Source organism: Aptenodytes patagonicus, chromosome 11 (genome assembly GCF_965638725.1).
Source record: "Aptenodytes patagonicus chromosome 11, bAptPat1.pri.cur, whole genome shotgun sequence".
Lineage (NCBI taxonomy): Eukaryota > Metazoa > Chordata > Aves > Sphenisciformes > Spheniscidae > Aptenodytes > Aptenodytes patagonicus.
Window position 1 is genome coordinate 9664420 of NC_134959.1, and position 22126 is coordinate 9686545.

Sequence of the window (22126 nt, forward strand, 5' to 3'; positions counted from 1 at the left end):
TTTGTTGACATTTCTTCTGGGTCAGCCTTAGGAGGCCTGCAAGAATTTAAACATATGGCAGTATTTAGTTGCATGAGGGAATGGGTTGTTTCAGAGAAAAGCAGTATTTAGCTGCAAAACAGTTTAATCCACCATAAAGGTTTTAATTTTTTTGGCCAAAATCCAAACTTTTCTCATTATATTTTTCACATATTTTTAAAGCAACAGCAGCTTATCAGTTGAGCTGGTATTATGAAATATTTCACAATATTTTCTACTGTCCTCCACACAAATATCTTGATCTGGGGTTCCAGATCAAACAGATATGATGTGTGTTTACATTTGAAAAGGGGAAAAAAAGGAGACCAACTGACTACTGAAATGAAGGTTATCTCCCAAACTTGTCAAAGGACACAGAACTGTTGCCATTTTGAACCACAAGATTACTTGAATTGAGTTCTCAACATGTTTCAGTAGCAGTACGTATGCATTTGCAAAGCAGAAAAATGGGATTTCCAAGGCTTTATCTTGTTATTCAGATGACATTGTTCTAAGTCAGTTGCTAGTAAATGCACAATAGCTCATTTGCGGGCATTCTTTATATCTTGTGGTTAAAAAAACCCCACATTGCACACAGAGATCTGAGCCGAGGTTTGTCTCAAGCCATGAATACAGGGCAGCACAATGTTAAACTTACTCAAAAACACTGGGAACACACCTGATACAGCTATACTGACCGAGCTGCAGCATCAGGTGCAGACCATAGCAACCTACCTCACAAGTAAAGGTAAAAGCCCTGTACGGCCCGTTTTTTCTTCAATGCTTATTTCCTTCAATATTACAGCACACTAACGAAGGAGCTCCTGCCGCCCTTTTCACTTGCATGATATAAAATAGGCCACAATCTTGTCTATTAATTGTATAGCACGGTGTTTAAAGTGAGTAATTTAAGCAGTTGAAATGGAAGGTCTTGCATGGAAAACAAGGATGCAAGAGCCATTCTCTGTTAAAAAATATTTTTTTTTTCCAAACTATACAGCAGACATGTTTTTTAAAAGGTCAACCTGATCCAGAAATTATGCTTTTCCTAAAATGTTCTGTTAACTAATATCTAAGCTAAGACATTAACTAATATGAACCAGAAGTTGTCAAACAAGCTACTAGTTCTTGCAAGCAGCCACAGGCGTTAGGAGTACTCGTGTGTGTCCGTGCACCCGTCCTTCCCTGCCTGGCAGAGGCAGAGCCATGCCCTGCACCAGGCGGGGACAGGAGAGCAGGGGAGGGCTGGCTGGGGGCCACTACAGCTGCCTCTGCGGCGGCAAGGCGTTTGCCCCAGCAGATACCTCATTAACAGCTAACATAAAGGTTGAGGAGACCATGGATTTTGGTAGGATTTCTGTGCAAGCAAGCATGCCGCAGAATTTTGAAACGATGCTCCTGTTTAGCAAACCCCTCTGGTTTTGAACAACATTTTGAAGCCTAAAAAGGAACCCAGGATTATTTTGGTGAAAACAATTGTAAGAAATTAATTTATGAATGACTGAGATGAATAAAAAAAAAAAAATAGAAATTATAAGGGAAAAGCAAGGTTATCTAATTTTAACAAGTATATTGCACAAATAAATAAAACATCTGGATGAGGAAGTTTAAAAGATATAGGTAGTATGCTTTTTGTATGCATTGCCCTGGAGGTTTATTGGCTGGCAGCAGGCAGGGTTAGGTGCACTATCTGCGTTGTTAGCCAGAAGAATGAAAGTTGCTTATATGTGTTATTTTAATCCAATTATAGACTGGAAAAGCATCAAACATTCTGAAATCTAAAATGAGTCAGAGGACAAAATTTTGTCATTACGAATTGTGTGGACATATAAATGACGTGAGTAAAATTTCAAAGTCAAGTAACTTTTATCTAACTTTTATATTATCAACAAAACTATCATCCAAATTTGGTTAGAGAGATAACTATACAAAATGTTGCAGACTTTGCAGTCCTTAAGAAACAGAGCATATTACATCTCCTAAAGTTTTGCAAAAAAAAGTTTTTATAATTTTGCTAAAATTAATTTGACATTTCCTGAAAGTTACCCACCTACATTTAACCTTTATCCAAAATTACCTTTTATTCTAAACTGTTCAGTAATAAACTACATGAGGCATTCTGATATTAAGGGAAGGTAAAAACTGAGTTTCAGAATCTAGTTATCAGCAATGATCACAACCAGGCAAACAAAGATTACTGTGAGTAAGAACCAGTAACTTAGGAGGAAACAGTAAATTAAACAAATACTGATTGTTAGTCACCACATAACAAATTCTCATGACTTAGGGATGGAAGACTTGTGCTCAAAAGCTGAATTTGGCCATGATGGAAGGTCCTGACTGTACGGAAGACACATTGCACGGTATGAAGAAACTAGTGACCTCGATGGAAGTCAGCTGCAAAGATTTCAGTCACATGCACATTTGATGCACTAAAAAATTAGTCGTTGAAAACAAATAGTCTAACACAGTAGTGCCCAACCTTGCAGCTGAATTCAAAGCTTAAGAATATGTGAGCCAGACGGATCAAAAGATGTATCAGCAGCACGGGAAAAATAACAAAATAATGAATAAAAGGGACTGTATGACTCACTCAAATGTCAGTAAGAAAATGGCATCACAGAGCTGAAGCCATCAGCTTGTAACAATAACTAAAAGGTTAAAAATAAGTTTTATGTATTCAAAGAGTGGGAGGAAGACTTAACTGCAAACTTTTTGTTGCCTTCAATGGCAAGGCTGTAGAGCAATTAGAGTTGGGAATCGTAAAGAAATTTTTATAATGAAATTTTTATACAAGCACTTGGCATTAAATTCACATTCTTGCCAATATTATGATAGAAGGCAAGACACACAAGTCCATTTTTATCTTTGAGTAAGGCAAACAATAAATATATTTTAAGTACCCCAGTGTGAGGAAAAAAGGCATGTTAGATTCTTAAGTCTGCAAATCAATGACATTTTTCAAGAAAAAAAAAAGATGGATTTAGTTCTGGATCTGGACAGAATATAAAGAAATGTAAAAATGACAGTATACAGTATGGAACAGCAAGGCTGTATTGAGGGGGGGGACCCTACAGGAGTGACAATTTCTTGTAGGACGCCGGTGGTATGCTAAGGGTTTTATCAAACATTTAGGTTCAGAGCAGTGTGCAGTGCAATGCCTGGGTGGGCAGGCTGCTGCAGCGAGCCAGGGAAACTGTTCTGCACCGGCACAACAGCCTGCCTCGTGCTGTACTGCAGAACCGGTGCTATTTATCACGGGTTTCACTATTACAAGTCTTTGTCTTACAAAGATGAGCAGTTGTGCTTTGGACTCTTGGATACAACTTCAGCTATCAGTTGTGTTGTGGAGAACCTAATTCCAATTATCTGAAAGCAGAGAAAAGTTTGTTTCTGTATTGAGCTACTTACCCCTATCTAATTCATTCCTCTTTTACGTGATAAGAAATCGAAGATACTCTGATACACCCCTGAGCAATTATAAAAGCTATGTAAATATTGCCAACGTAGCTATAAATATTCATTTTGTATTAAATCTTTTTTATCATTCACACACTTTCAGATTCTATTTCTGCAAATATTTCCCTGAATTCAGATTATCAAGCACATTTGCTGAAACAGCATATTTTAAGTAACTATTCACAGCAGACTTTCAACTTGTAATTGCTAATATTCATGTCAGAAACCTAACTCAAAGAACTACACTTATCCATTTAGGAAACTGAAGGTTATCACATTATTTGTACATCCCATCAACACAGCTCAAAATGCATCAAATGGCTCACAAAAATTACCAGAATAAAATATGATTATGCTAACAATGCATGTTAGTGACCTTGTGCAAGCAGTCTATGGAGATGAGGAAAGCTGATGACATACCCAAGTGTTTGCTGAATATTTTGCTGAAATTAACTAATTTTCAATGACTATATTAGTACGTAACTATTGCATGAACATACTGCAAATGGAAAAGCTGGATGACCCTCATTTAATGAATTCTTTGTTACAAATTAACTACCCTCCTGTAAAAAAATACTTAAAAATCTCAACTATATATACACAAAATGTTTCTATACTAAATGGATTCATAATGCTTTACTAAAAGATCCAATTCTAGAATAAACAACTGAAAATTAAGTTGATGTGGTTTAATATTGTTCTTTGTAGACCCGTTGTACCTCCAGCTGAAATCAATGCAAGCCAGTTAAAAATAAATGCTCTTGGCAGCTACTTGTTTGTGCCTTAACATATTAGCCATTCTTTTGATGAAATCAATATTTATTATTTTTTTCACTTTTAAAACACTGCAACTGTTTCTGAAAGTCCCCAAATGTATACTGTCTTCTGCACAAACATGTAGACAAAAATCTTTACTATCAAGTTCATAATTACAACACATCAACACATTTTCAACTCCTATGCTTCTATATTATTCTTTGGTCAATATTTGTATTCCTTTGCCTGCTCAGTATGAGACAGTGCCTTCAGCTACTTGTAGAGACTCTCATCCAGCAAAGCTACCTCTGAGGCAGCATTTGCTCTTACTGCTTTGTTTTCTTAATATAACCCATTCAGCTGAACATACTTCCATACTCCATCATCGTTAACACAACCATGACAAATCCAAATCTCAGGAAGAGTTGTACTGTATCTACCTTTCATTTATATGAAGGGTTATGAAACATAAAAAGGCGTAGCTAATATTAGATTGTTGTAAAGCTTCCTTAGCTGTCTGTTTTCATTTCGACCATTTGTAATAAACATCCCAAGATTTTTTTCAGACAGACTCTCGGTGGCACAGTATGTGCTAACTTCTGTTTCAACCTTTCATACCATGGCTGATATATGTTGTGAGCCAGATACTGTGGAGATACAGAGCTATTGAGAAATGTCATAATAAAAAAAATGTAAAGCTCCGTCCCATGTGACATTAAATGTTACATCCATTTGCCTAATTTTAACTCATGAATTCTGAGGAAAAGAGAATACATGACCATGATTTTATGGCAAGTTAGGAGCATCTGTTAGGATAAACCATAATAAACACAGTTAGAATTTCTCATTATCTATGTCCAGTTGAATGCCTAACACTTCTGTTGTCAAATCTAAACAACCTGCAGCCCAATTTTCAGCAATAATTAACTACAATTAGCAAACTTGATGGCTGCCTTAATCAAAAACATTACAAGTGAGGTTCTGTAATTCCCACCACTTGGGCTGACATACAGATTTGATCAAGATAATTTCCATTGATATGAAGTCTAATAAAATATATCCGCTCAAGCAACTATTATTTTTATTATCCAACAATATTAATGGCTTTGCTGTACTGAAACAGCAAACATGATGAGAGCTATTCGGATGACATCTGATTTATACTCAAAATTTAGTCCCTTTTAAGAGATGTATTACCAGTACTACTCTGTAATCCTGGCAAGATACTAGCAGAAGCTCAGTTTGATGCCTGTATTCTTATTAGGAGCACCTCTGCAGTATTCAGCAAGCACGTCATTCTCCTTCATTACCATTTAGTACAACCCCAAATAACTTGCATACAGTTCAAGAGTAAATTCTTCCTGCCCTTGGGAAGAAAGAACTCCAATTCAATAAATCGATATTAATATTTTTACTGTCTTGCATTAAATACTAGCATGTTTTCAGTAACAGTTTCAGTTCAGATTTGTCTCAGGTAGTCTCTGGCTGGAGATAAAACCTCTTGTGGCTGCTATCTGTTTAACAAAAGCTAAGGATTAACCAGCTTCAGCTGGAAGGAAGGCAAGATGAAATTGACTGTGTTTTTAAGAAGAGCACAACTTTTTCTGGATGGCCAAAATGCCATTGCTAGGATCTCTTCAGTACAGCTGCTGTGCCAATGCGTCACCCTCTTATCATCCCAAACTGAGCTAGTTTTATGTGCTTTAAAATTTACATATTCTTTTAATTTGTCATTTTCACAACCTTAAGTATCTTTCTAGCATCTGCATTGGTCATTCTTTTCCTGTTTTGGCCTAACTCACCTTCTTATTCCTAAATCCCAAAAGCAAAGAACATGTTTTTCTTAGTTCATGGGATTTTCATATGTAGAAAAGATGACAAAAATAATAAAATTCAAAGCAGTCTATTAAATACAGAGCAGTAACAAAAATATGAAACACATAAAATTCACTCACATATACACAAAGAAGAAACCAAATCTGCACCCCATTTTCATTAAATCTAATTTTTTAAGAAAGAAGAACAAAAAAAATGAACAGGAATTCATGCTAAAGGACAATATTACCAAAAAGAATATGTTTGTCAAGCACTTTTCCCAACATACCAGCAAAGAAAATATCTAGTGTCAGCTGATTCTCACTCTCTGTATTTCATTTTGATTTGTACTAAATCCCCATAGTACAAACTCTATATGCAAACTTTATATGCATTGCATATAAAGCAATAACGATGAAGAGGAAATAAACCCACAAAGGCTTCCACAGAAAGGAATGCTCCTAATATTTGTATCTCATGTCACTTGCATCTTTTCTCTACTTGAACATCTTCCTTAGTATCTCACTTCTGCTTAGCAGCTCTAGCACATCTTAACCTAAGACAACCGTAACCAGGGACAGCTCTGACCTAAAGAAATACTAGCCAGCCAATTTTGAAAGAACAAGAACTTGGCATTGATAGTTTCTCAGTTATCAGCAATAATGAAGTGCTTTTTGCACAGCAGAAAAATGCTAGAAAGCCATGTGTGCTGCAGTAATATTAACTTTCTTGGTGGGCAAGAAGCAAAAGAGCTGTACCCATTTAGCAGTTTTATCCTCGTGTAACTGCTATTGACATATCAAAAGACTGATCTGTAACAAAGGAGGTAGGACTTATTTTTTTGTCCTACCTCTCCTTAAACAATCATAAATTCAGACACAGACAGAGAAAAACACCCCAGGTCTGGAGTAAATATGTTGTGCGCTTAAAAGCTTATACACAGAAGAATGGAAAATGGTGCTTAACCATAAGCACTAAGGATTGTATCATACTGCGCATGAATAATGCATATGTTCCACCAGCAATCTATTAGTGACATTTCCAAGCTAAGGAGTCCTTAATTTTTCTAATTTAATATTGATGCGTATAGTTAACTATAACTCCTTCTGCAGGTTCTGAATTGAAGGCCACTGTTGGCCATATTCAGTTGTACTCAGGCTATGTTATATCCACGGGTTTTTAGTCTCCTGCACAAGACTTTTATGTAAGAAAACCCTTCAGACATTTTAAATTTCTTAGATTGGAAATTATTCCTGGTTTGACAGTAGGACCTATTTTCCTAAAGGCTCTTGATTTCTAAAAGCATGTGCAAATATATTATAAGAGATGGGCACAGCCAGCTGGGAAGGTGTAAAGAGACGAATGACCTGTATAAAGGCCATAGAACAAGTCATTAAAAGAATCCACAATAGTAGGAGAAGAACCCACATTTTTTTACTAAGATCCCTCTAGATTAGAAAATGTGCCATTAACCTATATACTCAATCTATCAATCTTTTTTGTCGGTTTTTACAGGACCTCAAGTCACCTGTTGGTGATATCCATGTCTCTTTAAAATTGTGACTTTAGAAATAATTTTTAAAAAAAAATAGCAGAAACTTTAGAGATGTGTAAATTAGCAACGTCTCACTTTCTCTGGCACCCTGAAAATATGGGTCCAGCCTACATCAGTCAGAGATGTATGGTTTCAGCCCCTCCTCCCTGACAATGGTGTAAGACAAAAACCTGAGAATAGAAGTATCTCAGCTGGCAAAGACGAGTCATTTCTGCTATATGAGTTTTATTCATGAACTGATAAAAGCATTCCTTTGCCAACACATGCTGTGCTTAAAATAAGGATCGTTATTGATATAGATATCCTGGCATAACTATATTAGCAAACACTTTCTACTGCAGAAGACGACCAAAACCGTATCTTCTTCGCTAGAAAATTTTGTTCGTTTAAATTTTGAACCACAAAAAACTTTAAACTTGGAGCAAAAGGTTTGGAGAGAGTTAATTTCTTTAAAAGGTAACATCTTTTACTTTTGAAGCAAATTTTGTTTTCTGCTACTGTCTCGACCTAAAACTAATTACAAATACTAACATGAAAAAAGAAGTAATTTCAGACATCTTACCTGTAAAGGCCACCTCTATATTCTGTAGCTCCACGAGTCTAATGTAGTGGATGTTCTCATCATGCTAAACAGAAACAGCTACTACTGATGTTAAGCAAAACAGAAGACTCTCCCACTAACTATACATACATTTCCATGTATCCATATGACCTCCAATATATCCATATATTCTGTCTTATACAGAAACAAGAGGCAGACAAAGAAATAAATTTGGAAACTAGTTTCAGTTGAGTCCAACTGACACGATGTGGGAGCTAGCAATTCCTCTTAAGTTCAATCTTCCATCTTATCAAAAGAAATATTTGCTAATGACTTTGAAAACTCTTACATGAATCATTTGCTAAGAATACTAAGGGATGGAATTAATTTTCCTTTGAATTAAAAATTCTAGATTTTTTTTTATTCCAGGAAAGAAATATCTAAAATCACAGCAAGTCTGTTGCTTTATGATTTTTGCCTATGTTAGCATCTGAGAAACAATAACTTCAAGGTAGTAAATGCCCTTTCTTTTCTGCATAAAGAATTGCAGCTATTTGGTCTATGAGTGAAACAGATACCTGCTAACATTATTCTAAAAGAAGCTGGAGAAAATAATAACAGTTCAAGAATAAGGAAAAAATCTATTGAAATTCTATACAATAATATCTGGAGAAAATACTTGGAAGAAATTATTAGCCTGTATCGATTTAATGCTCTTTCCTTTGAAAACCTTAACAGTTCCTCGGGAGACTATTACAGCCAGATTTATCTGACTTTTATCTCATTCTGTGGTACCCTCATCACCTCCTTGAGGAACAGTTTACTGCAGAAATAAAATATTTACATTTCCTCTATTTTAAATCTAAGGAAAAAAATTATCAGAACGGAATTAGTAGTATTGAACTTCTTGGAAAAAAAGAATTGGAAAAGAGCAAATGAAATACAGGGAACATCTTGTGATCTGATATACTGTAAAGACTTTTCACAAAATTTATTTTTCAATGGTAAGGACAAGACTATGGATTTCAATAGAGGTCAATTAATCAAATATATGCCCCTTGGTTTTCTCAGGTTCTGTGAGAATATAACAAATATGTAATATTTAATTTGAAAAGGCACAAAAGTTATTTTATACAGAAAAAACACTGAAAATAGAGGTCATCTTCTCTGAGCTGAAACACCTCAAATAAATCTGAAAAGGATAATTGTAACAAACAACTTAAGTTTCACTCTTTATTTTCTTATTATCAGAATCTTTTACGAAAAGCGTTGGTATTCCCTTGCTCAAAGATCCCTTTCCAATAGTGTTTCTTACAACTAACTTTAGAAGCAACAACTCACACCAGGATGTTATTGGGGGTAAGTTATTTAATGACTGCAGTTCAGAAGAACCAGACTGATTTAGTGGGTTCAGTCCAGGTTTAGGTAATTAAAGCTCGTACAGCTGAATGAGTTGGAAGGACTGTAGCAGCTTTATCTTGATCATTCAACAGGAGAAACTCTTCTGACAACCATTTAGGCTCAGTGCCATGTAAATATTCTGGCATAAGTAATTCAATCCTTTTCACTCAGCTTCCTTGTAGCAATCCATGGCCTCTTCAGAAGACTTCTAATACTATTTGCTTCTGAGGATGATAAGATGCTTATGATCTGCCTGTTTTAGTGTTTTGCAGATCATTTAGTACTCCCAAAATTTTGAAGTCCATAATTATGCTTGAAATAATTAGAATCACAGTTTAAAAAAGAAAAAAAAGGGGGGGAAATCCTTGTAATAAGTGTGCTGGAAAATTTGAACTGAGTTTGGGAAGCCACTGTATGTGGCACTCTGAACACTTAGACCTGACCCATTAAAGTTCAGCAGTAAAAATCTCATTGAGTTCGAGTTCAAGAATGTGGAAAGGGAATCTGTGGTATTAGTATATTTAAAAATGGGCAATAGAGACATAGGTTAAAAGAAGGATCCAGGCACTGAAAAGATGAAAGACTAAGCAACATGGGGGCGAAAAGTCAAGAATAAGAATTTATTTTATCTCCGTCTTCTTTAATCCAAGAGGAATAAAAAGAAATTTTATTTGACAAAGTGCATATGGAGCAAAGAAGACACATGTTCTTCCCAGCTCTGGCATTGCTTTCTCTATCTGCTATTTCAGCTCTCACGGTGGAGCCCATAAACATAGCTTGCTGCAGAATAAAATTTAACATGAAACAGAAATTTTAAGTACACCACCTCCATGATCTTTCCCTTTGCCTATATTTAAGCATATTAATCCATCCTCAAAAGTACTGACGCCTTCCACATAAATATTTCTAAGATTTCTTTGATATCCACGAATACATAAAGTTGCATATCATCCCCTATCACAATGCTATACCCTGCCCAAAATTCACTGATAGCACTTCAGAAAAGAGAAACCAAGAAACTGATGTTGTTAATACCCCTGAGTTAGTCATATTTTGAGTCAAGGGTCCCTTTCCCCACAACCACTTAGAAATCATAGTTTCACAGATAAATTCTTTGGAAATTTCTCGAAGGAGCACTGATGCATGTCCTGTATTCAGTGACATAAAGCAAAGCTGAGAGATAATTATCCTGTGAGCATGGAGTCAGTGCAGTGTAAAAAAGGTGCCAAAAACCCCAATGCTGTCATTAACTGCTGCTGGCTGCTTGTCATCTGAGAGTGGAGGACAGCCCATCAGCCTGTACTGGTAGATGGGGAGATGAGAACATACCTGTACACAGTAGGATATTTATAAAATCTAATAATGCCAGAAAAAAATAAGAAATTGCCTCACAAAGAGTTGTAGCACTTATTTCAGTTACATGACATTTCATTTTTCCTCTGGAGCCGGCAATGTCATATTGCTGATCTTTCCCTGATTTAAAACTAAGTTTCCAAAAACCTATTAAATACTGAATTTTTGTATAGTCCCTGAATTGAAACAGGATCAAGGAGGGAAAGAACCACTAAATTAGTGAAATATTTTGCCTATTTGCAGCTGATCTATTTCCTTTGAAAGCTGTCAACATTAATATTTTACACTTTTTTTAAAGCACCCTGTAAATATTAATGCTTAAAACAAGGGGTTTCTGCTCTTGCTTCTGTTATCATGCAAATAAGCAATGGAATTGTCTCTATGGATAGTGTGTTGTACCTCTAAATAAAAAAGAAGAGGAGCACCAGACATTTTTAGTTTCTGACTCCAGCCACCTCAGGCAGGCAAAGCAGAAGTACATTAGAAAGGTGCATCCACTCAAAAGCACGATCATATGTATGCAGCATATAGGTTTCAATGCATGCTACAGTAAACTTAAGACACGCAATACAAGACCAAAAACCTATAACGGGCCATAAGAAGAGAGCTTGAGAAATCAAAAAGTTTCACCGCTGGCATAGGTCCTGGAAGAGGAACACGTTTGTTATATAAAAGCCCCAGATAATACTACCAAAAAAAAAATCATATTCCATGTTACAGAAGAAAAGTACAAATTGAAAAACAATCCCAGTGAGTCTGATCTGAGCCTGCCGAAGTCCTGCCCAAACCGCAACATCTAAGAGAAAGGTGAACCATTCCCTTGTTCTCCTGCCTGGATGCCAAACTATCCCTCAGGAGGTTAGAAAGGAGGTGCTGTTGGTGCTGTTGCTCTTTTAATTACCGTAATCTTAGGCATTTCTCTAACTGGATTAGCTATAGCCTTTTCAAACAAAGGTAAGTTATTGAGTTGATAGTGAAACGGTATTTTGGTTTGCAGAAAAAAAGTGTTCCTGTTTATTTGTAGCATCACAGTATTTACAATAAATATCTTAATCTGCTATTTCAACTGATTAATGTACATTTTATTTTATTTTACTGCCTGGCCAAGTTCTGTAGCCATTTCAAGAGACAACTTGCTAAACTTCTAAAACATTTTAACTTTCTCTGATTTCTCTTTCATCTCTCATATTGAGTTGTAAAACACATTTTTCTTATTCATAAAGAGTGCTACAAACACAGATTTCAGCCGAAGTCTGATCTACATGGCAGCTGCTGAAGCCACGCACAAGAAAAACTATATATCAAATTGAATGAAGTGGGATATAAACTATAGCACCTTCAGCGGTAGATGTATTGCTGAACATCGCATCTGCAGAGCTGGTTAAGATATATTGCTTTGACTATTGTATTTTAATCTCGTGGCAATAGCAGATTGAGTGTACTTCTGTTTAGACTTCAGCAAGTCTTATTCTCCTAGAAAGCTCACGGCAGCAGGACTAAGCCAACTCAGAGGTGCTACTGCATAAAGTGAAATTTCCCAAACTGAACTCGGTAGTTTAATTCATCTGTGTTAGATGTCAACACAGAGCTTCACTTGGTTCAGTCAACCTCCAGGTGCAATTCCCCAGAGAGGGCACATCCTCAGGTGGTATGAACTGGCATTGCACATAACTCTTCATACATTTCCACCTTTCCCCTTTACTTCTTGGGCTTTCAGAAACATCCATTCTCACCTACACAGGCAGGCAGCCTCCCTGCAGATGGCCAGGAGCAGCTCAAACAAAGAAAAGCTTTGGTGACATTTCCAACTGGCATTTTTTCAGCTGATGCTTAATCAACAGCAAGATGTGCTGATACTTGGAAACATCAGAGTCCAAAACCAGGTGCAGTTCAAGCAAGATTTCAATTTGACAAGAATATTCTGCAAAGCTCACAAAATCAGTTTGGGGTTCATACAGCTCTCGCGCACTGTGTATAGAAAGGAAGTCATTTAAAAACTGTAGCACATTCCCTCGCCCCCTACGCTACAGCTCATACAATCAGAATGGGTCCACTCTAAGAATATGAATACTGGGCATATACATTGTTTATCTCTGAGAATATGATGGGCAAACAGACAACCATTATTACATTACTTGCCCTTGCTACATGCCTCTATCTGTAAACCTTCCCCTCTTGATAGTTCCTTGCAGGTTTTTAAACGATATTCAATGGATGTGGAGAAATGGTAGAAAAATAGGTAAGGAAGAAAAAAGAAGGAAAGCAGGCAAAACAGTCCTTGTCAGAGGAGCCTGAGGGCAGAATGAGATGGCATTTTCAAGGACTGTGCAGCACATACAGTAACTTCTGTGAAAAGCTGAAAAAAAAAAGGTGGCCAGTGTTACAGCTCTATAATCACTTTAATAGGCCCTTTTATTGGTGAGTTCAGTTGCAAAATGGGTCTCCCCTTTCCTCTGATTTTCTCTCTCAAAGGTTAACTCGCTTTACATTTGTCTTTTGCACCTCTCTAAACCTACTGAGCATTATCTGACTGTCTGTGTATTAATCTTATACCTTTAGTAATGTGAACTTAGTTATAGTGTTCACTCCCATTTTTATGCATGCAGTTGTTGCATCTACATTGACATAACACTGTTCAGAAGCATTTTGGCACAGGTTGGATGTTAATAGTTACTATATAAACCAAAGTTTCATTCCAAATTCATACAGAGATTGAAATATTCACAAATGTCAGATTTGTGTCTGCTCCTATACTTACATAACTTGAAAATACAAGTCATCATGCATGTAATACACCCACAGACCCTTTTCTTACCATGGACTAAAATACAATTCAAATACAGTACACTATGATGGTTTTAAACTCTTAACATCAGATTAGGGATTTAATTATGTATTAATAAATTTATTTTATGAATGTTTCAGTAAACATGAAACACCTGTCCATATAACCTCTTACTAAGAGCATGACTGTCAACATCTAAATATATTCTGCATTTCTGTTAAGGGGTTCTACAGAGATTTTCTTTTATCAAAGGTAGATAAATCTTGTACTACCTGAATTTCTGTATGTGCTAGAACATGGAATATATTTGTTTATACTGTTGCATTATAAGATAGTACGATACAATAAAAATAAATGTATATTCCTACATTTTAGTCTGAATATCCTTACATGGGCAGTAAAAGGGAGAGGGGAACTGTCTGATGCATGCCACATATAAACCTCAGTAATTCAAAGATCTAAATGATAAATATTATGCTATGGTAGCTCTGTGACACTCCATAGAGGATCTATGTATCTAAACCAACGGATGCCTTACATTCCCCATTTAGATAATATTTTTAGCTGCTACAAATGTTATCAAAATCCTCTATTTTTTCTCTATTTACTAAAATATAATGATCTTCTATCAAAAATATCGTTAAGCACTTTTATTTTCATAAAGCAAAGGTCGGCCTCAGCAGGCAACAATCAATGGTGGAGGTTTACATTTACAGCATCTTAATTTCTTAATTGCTTTTTAGTCTCTAACTTAGTTTTGAAAATTTTCATAAAATAGACTCTATATAGTAATTGCCACTAAACAAACAAAAAGGTACCTTTCCATTCAATCTGTGAACATTTACCTTCAGTATACAGCAATAGCACACACCGCAGTGGTTTTATACCAGCTTTCTCCTGAAATCAGGAAACACAGTCCAGTTTTCAGTGCTTTCCCTTAGCACTTCTCATCTTTCAATATGACATTTTATCCACTTATTTATTTTTATAAGGATACTTCTCCCTAATAAATGTCCTATGGAACTCAAAGGCTTGTGTAATTGAATTAACGGGTTTATAGAAAATAAGTTATAGCCAAAATTGCAAAGGTGGGGGTGGGGAAAGAAGGAGTATTTCAGCAAGATGCAGCCTATTATGTAAATTTGTCACCACATGCCATACATAATGAATAAACCTTGTGCTCTTAACACTTTGATTATAGACTATACAGACAATGCAAATTAAAATTCCTGCTGCTCTATAAACGCAATGAGAGGAAATTATGTAAATTTTAACACATTAGATTGATTTGGTTGAAATGAAACCTGTTCCACTTGATGTTTTAGGGGAAGAGCCACAATTACAATGATTGAGAAAGTGCAGTGTTAATGAAGTGTGTTATTGCTAATCAATTCCTCCTCCTCTGGTAATGGCACAGGCATGTGCACTGTCACTGCATCATTCACTGGCAAATGTAACCACTCGCACCACCACATAGTTTACATGGCAGAAATTAAGGCTTCCATAAACTCATGTATACGGTCCTGTTTAACATCAGAGATTTCACAGTAAAACTATTGATAGACATTCAGGAAGGGTGCGTGTTCTCATATGTATATACACACACACACGTAAAACTTTTTGGCAATACTGCCTGGCTGACTATAATACTGCTGTCTTGAATGCTACTATAGATTTGGTGTGATACCAACCAAGCAACTTCACTTTGAGTGAAATAGTCACCTTTCTACTGGCTGATCTCTTGGAAAATATGGAATGAGATTATCACAATTATCAATAATTTGAACATGTTTAGTTAACTGAAATGAAAAGCAAGGTCTTTCAAGCTTTAAAGAGAGTTTTCTGTCCAAATTGAAGAAACTGAAAAAATGGGACGCGGTGGTTTCAAAAGTTTCACACAAACAATGTATTCTTCCAACAACAGTTACCTGAGAATTATGGTATGAATTTGGAATGTCTTTCCAACTGAGTATAGTTGATTTCATTCTATAACCTTATTGTCAGAAACTGTAGTGCACATAGCTGATAGAGCTGTTTTACAGTTAGCCAATATGTGAAATAGATTATACCTTCTTTACACGAAGCAGAGGACATGTCTCTCCAAGCACCCTGTCACCATTTTAAACAAAATACTTTGTAGAGCTCCTCACCAGCATGACAATGAACTGCAGAATACTGCATTGTTATCTTGTCTTAATTATTTACTGTGTTACGTGAGATAATTAATTAGATTATTTATCATAATTTTGCAGTCCTTTTGTTCTATAAAAATTTCCATGGCATTTTTAAAAACAAAATTTCATTTGCAAAAGGATCTGCAGTATTAGAAATTTGTGGCACATATTATTTCACAGGTAAATATGAGACGGTGGGATGAGCCAACCCGTTTTATTTTCTTTTATTTATATAACTTTTATATTATTCTCAGAAACATTTGTCACCACATGTAGTGACTGCATTTGTTTCCTGTCTCTACTGACTTGTCTCCCACTAATTTATTTCTGTTCCTGCTAAGATACAAGGAAGCAGTCTGCACAGAGACATCTCACTGGCTTAAATAGCAGTTTGACACATAGGATTGTTGCAGGTTGTGACTATAACACATACAAAATCAGGACAACATAGGCAATGAGAGAGCTTTTATGCAGAAATGACATAGCAGAAAAACATACAACACACACAGACACTAAGAGTGGCACTTACCATAAGAAATTTTAGTATATTATGTTTGGTCCGTGAACATGGAAAAAAGAGAGGTCGGGCCCCAGCTGTGAAAGGAAATCTGGCGGACCAAAAGAAGAAAATGCAAAAATAAAAATAAAAGGGAAAGAAACAAAGGAATTAATCTTTCCTAGAAATAAAATGACATTTATTTTTGCAGGCTGAGAATCCATTCTTGTATCAGCATGCACATCTCTGCTATGTTTAGGGTTTAAAAATGCCAACCAATTTTTACTTCATTAATCCTGAACTAACGTGACTCCCACCGATGACGAGAAGCACAGAGAGTGCTTGGGACTGAGCACTGTTCCTTCAGACCATGGGCTCCTGTCACCACCTTAAATTTCTTCTGAGTTTTGGCTGAGGCTGCTGGAGGAATCAGCTATGAACTCTCTCCTCCGCATCAGGGAGCACAGTCTACATTACACTGTACTACTTAGAATCTCAAAGCATGACGTGGTCAAAGAGCCACTTAGGCAAACAGGGATTTGCGTAATAAAACACGAAAAATCCTGTAAAATTGGGAAACAGGAAAAACAATGTCAACTAAGTGAACTTAACAGGAGTAGGAGCTGAGCATTTCAGTTTGCAAGATGTGGTACAGATGTTTAGTTATATAAAATAAACACAAAAAATCACAGTGGTAAATATCTCACCCCACAGGAATCAGCTTAATTCCCAGCTCACAAAGATCCTAGAAAACTGAATCTCTCCACACTAGCTTTTCCTTGAATTCTTTGACTTCAGACTGCTTTGTTTATAGGAAAAAGCTCTCTTTGATGTTGGAATATTAGAAGGAGTGAAACAATAAATTTCCCATATTCTAATATCCAGACATCCTGAGCTTCTTCAAGGACCCCTTGATTCATGAAGGCAAATAATTAAATTACCTGAGCTTTGATCAAGGAGTTGCTGCAGTCCCTTTTTGATGTAGAATGTGGCTGTTTGAAGCTCCAGACAGATAACTAGCCCATATGTTTTTTAACCCTTTTGCCACTAGTAGCAGATTTTATGCAATGTTCTGGCATTTCAAAGTGAGCACCACAATATCATTTGGGGATGCTGCTCCAATAGGAATATAGTAGGTCCAATAGGATCCTTATACCACAGACTTGATGGGATGTTTATTGAATGGCTGAAACTCCCCCTCTAAACAAGCTGAAATTATTTTTCAGTCAAGTCAACTTGCCTTAATATTATGCTTTGGAAGCTGCTCTTTAGACGGCATGTCACTGAGACATAAAAATACTTCTGAGAAGCAAGGGGGTTTGCCTTTGAAATACAAAGGCAAGTTTTCATCATGTTCCATGCTTTCCAACTATTTCCCTCAAAAGAAACGTGAGTGGGCACACACTCATCTAGTCAGGTGAAAGAACGCTCTTAAAATAAGAAAAACAAATAGATAGATTTAAGCCTTTCATTCTTCCCTCTCCTCAAATGCAAGCACCTGGATGAAGTCATCTTTGCCATTAACAAGTCAAAGTCCTAGCCATGCTGCCTGAAAAACAGAACAGAAACTAGAAGTCCATACAGATGCTGCCTCTCAGCTGATTTGTAATTTTGAGTATGATTACTGAAAGAATTCCTCTCCATAAATGAGGAATTATGCTCCTCTTCATTCATTCTAGGATTCTTTTGGGACATGAGGAGGTTACTAAAAGGGCATAATTAGAAGGCATAATTAATGTATAGGGATCTCTTACTCGGTTCCCTATACAGCTTCAACAACATAGCCATATATATATATATATATATATATATCCCCCTAATTTTAGCAACAGTTCCATGGATTATGGAAATGACCTCACCAGACTACTGAGAAGTGGGAAAAACAGTTTTGCAACAGGACTTTTTCTGGTATCATTTGTGGTGGAAAGGCATCTGTCCTTCAAGGCATAGCTGTAGAAAAGATTCATGTCATTCAGACTGACGTCTCAATTCATAAGGATACAGGCTTAAGAAAGCGTAATGAATATGCCTGGCTTACTATAGATAACAGACAAATTATTTTGCGGCATGACGATGTAGATAGAAATTCATGTCTTTACATTTAAAACACTTGATATGTTATTAAAATCTTGGTATATTTCTAATTTGTTGGAAAATAAAACTTGGGGCCTTTTATAAAGCCCAAAGGAGTAATGCGTATAATCAAACGGTAAGAATGAGAAAGAAAGTTCATGTGTATACAATTTTATGTTTTTGCCATTAAGTCACAGGAGCTGCATATATAACTAACGCGTGAAACAGGAAACCGTCGTATCTGAGTGACTCAGAATACTCCTTGTAACATTACTGAAAAGCGTGAAAGGAGGAACTGCTGATCTCAAATTCAAGAAGCAATTAGCATTCATTAACTCAAAGTAATAAACTGCCCAAGGCATTTATGGGTTAAATATAGTCTACTTTTAAGCACATGGAAACAGTTAAAACACAAGCTTTTCTGCAGTTTATTTTGAATTATTTCATTTCTAGTAAAAATGGATTTAATTTCCAGATGGGGTATACCTCTAGGCAAAAACATTCTTCTTCTCTCCTCCAGTAGGCAAAATGATTTAATACCAATGGAAAAGTCTTTTGTACACATTATTAATTTCATTTACATTACTTTCTTTTCTTAATAAAGCATCAATGGCCTTCCGTAAATTTTTTGCAAAAAATAAATAAAAGTTAAAAGTCCCATTTTTGGTTGCTCTCCCATTATGTACAGCTTTCAAGAAATAACTTGTTAGTCATTCATTTTCGAAGGGAAATACCATAAAAACTAAGTTGTTCCACTGACTGTATATGGTGATAGTCAGAAACAGGATTTAACAGCTATGAGAACAAAATACAGATTTGCACCCAGTTCATCAAGTAATCTCATACATGTAGGCAATCTGGTTCAAGTCTGCTGCAGAGGTTGACCTACAGAATCTTATGAAGGCAGTAATTACAGCTAGCATACTTTCTGACCTCTAGCTCAACATAAAAAAAGCCAAGGTCATGACAACGAGCAACTGTCAAATCTTGGTAAGTATCAGAGCCGGCACTTTCTCTATAGACTTGATTGTTTCAGCCAAACTCATTTCTTGTTCAATTTGATTGGATAATTAAACAAATATTAGTGCAATTTCTTACATATGATGGTGTATTGATAGCATTCCTAACGCTAGTAGGACTAAAAACTGGCTGAGCCCTGAAATGCACACCTCCATGTAAAGTCTGCTTAAAAACATGAGTTAATGTAATTACCAAAACTACTTTAAATTTCTGTATCAAGGACATTGTTCAATAATACCAATGTCAACTGAATAACCCCATGGACTCCAATACAGTTTCTCTGTTTTATAGCAGGTTGACTGGACAGAATTTTAACTAGTAAAGTGTAAATGTCAGATAAATACTTTAAACTTGTCTGCTCATAGAAGTCATTAACAAAAAGTCTTCTAACAACAGTAACAAAATTCTGAGCATATATTAAATAAGGTGGACATTTCCTTAGCCTTGTAAATGTACAAATACATAATGAAGGATAAGGTGGCATTCAATGACAACTCAATGCCATTCAAAAAAAATTAGACTTTTGTAATTTGACTTTTGATTTGCATCATGCGCTTTGACTGCTCCTTTAAAAAACAGGCCAGCAGCCACTTACTAATTTGCGATGCTCTAGAATCACAGTACCTCACTGCAGCACGGAGTAAATCTTTGTGTTTCCTTTTCCAATGGAGTTCATCGTCCTAGTTACATATGACATCTGCATATTGTATATAAAAGGTCTAGTGAAGCAGTAAGGCTGGTTTCCATTTCCTTTTTCATGAGATTGCTTGAGTATTTCTCAGATCACACCAATGTCACCTTACTTAAATGTGGCGTTTCCTTTGTTATGATGTAAATATATAGGAAGTCGTTGAACATACTGAGAATTAGTTTTTATCATATCTAACTGCTCCCAGTAGTTAGATACAGTAGCCAAATACAAAGAAAGTAAGACTTCTGCTTATGGATCCAAAAAACCTAAGTAATGTGTGCAGAAGGTAACTGGACATTACTAACTACAAGATTGTAGCAAGGGGTATGATTACACTGCAGCCTAGGAATTGGGAAGCCCTCGTTTAATTCAGATAGAAGTAATAGCCAAAGGAGAAGGAAAGTGTTGGATTAGCCTGACCCAATCAATTGGAGGAGAATGTTTCCACATTTGAGGATAAGGTTGAGTAAAGCAGAAATATGAAAATAAAAAGGAAGGCTAGAAGAGTCCACTATACCTTATAAAATGGAGGTTACGGGAGGGCAGAACAAAGTTTGCATTGAAAAGTGGGAAACTTTGAAGGTGAAAAGTGCACTGAATATTAGATTTTGTGCTGTAGAGGGGGAGCAGAAGCTAATAAACTGAGGCACGAGAAATATCATCTAAACATAAGCAAGTTCAATGAACTCAAGATGATGATGCAGGAACCTGAGAAACCAAGAACTACGGCTAGGAGCACAGGCTCAATCTTACCAAGATCATATAGGCAGTAACTTTAAATATTGTCCATGTTTTATTTTAACCCAGATCATGCCGATACCCCAACTAGCTCTGAAGTCTCCAAATCAACTTTGTTTGTACAGATCAGTGGACTGTGAACTGCAGTACAGGATTGGGAATCACTGAGGAAGGGATCATCTTAAACTAGCTTCACTACAAGGGTATAGCCAAAGACTGCACCATAGAAAACCACATACTGGAGATCTCCAAGAGGATTGTTAAATTTAGAACTTGAAACATGACTACATAGTCATAGTTTATGAAGATAATTTTTTCATATAAATATTGCAAAATTCACAATTTTAAGGATAGAAAGAACTACAATGACCATCCTAAGTCTGACCTACAGTCACTTGTATTGTTACCTAATCAGGCCTTTTGTATGTAAATGATAAATTGTTTGTATGTAAATGCCAATGCCTGCTATGTTTTCTTCTTGCTTTAGAAAAAGAAATGCTATGTAAATTGCCACCGCGTTAAAAAGAATTGAAATGCATACTAATCAGCCGTATTCTCTGAGCTATACAGGCTATGACTGGAACGGTAACAAATAAAAAGGCAACAATCAGTGGTGGACAAAGTTTTCTATTTGAATCAGAGCCCCAAGTAAATTTATTCTTCAACTGCTTTTCAAAATTTTGGAACATCTTATGTCTGGAGTAATTGGGTTTGAAATTGTGAATGAATGGTAACTTTCGCTAATGTGAAATATTGAAGATCTTCACTGGAATTTCAATTGCAAGAAAAATATGCTGAAAGAGAATGGGAAGGAGAAGTTATCTTTAAAAATATCTGTTCACTGTGCGCATTGGATAAATGTTTGGGTGATTCTTCAGTTACATCAGTTTGGTAATCTCTGTGGTTAAATAGTGATGGTTACACGCAATATGAAACTGGAGGTTTTGATCACTGCTCTGTACACATTGAATTAACCTGCCAGCATTCAACTGTTTTAATATTGGTCATTCCTCAGAAAAGCTTACAACCGTTTCTGCCCTGACTAGAAAGTACTAGAAAGAAATACACTAAAATCTTGTCTTGAATGGTGATCTAAAATGAACTGAGTGATACTTAGAAATACCGAACTACATCAGTATGTAGTCAAGCCTGCTAAAAGGGAGGACTGCCTGTCAGAAGCACTGCTCTGAAAAGGACAAGTTTTAATCCTAAAATTTCAAGTGTGTTTTCTAATGTTAATGAGACCAGTTT

At 36.1% G+C, this 22126-nt stretch overlaps 1 protein-coding gene across 7 annotated transcripts in view; it reads right to left on the minus strand.

Moving 5' to 3' along the window:
* The window catches only part of CDH11 (cadherin 11), an 80854-nt gene that overhangs the window by 51637 nt on the left and 7091 nt on the right, over nucleotides 1-22126 (minus strand). For 5 of the 7 annotated variants that reach the window (XM_076349095.1, XM_076349093.1, XM_076349089.1 and 2 more), the window contains exon 2: nucleotides 16387-16465. The exons of the other annotated variants lie outside the window; for them this stretch is intronic. The gene's annotated coding sequence lies outside the window, so the exon portion shown is untranslated. The remainder of the gene's footprint in view (nucleotides 1-16386; nucleotides 16466-22126) is intronic. 7 annotated transcript variants of the gene reach the window in all.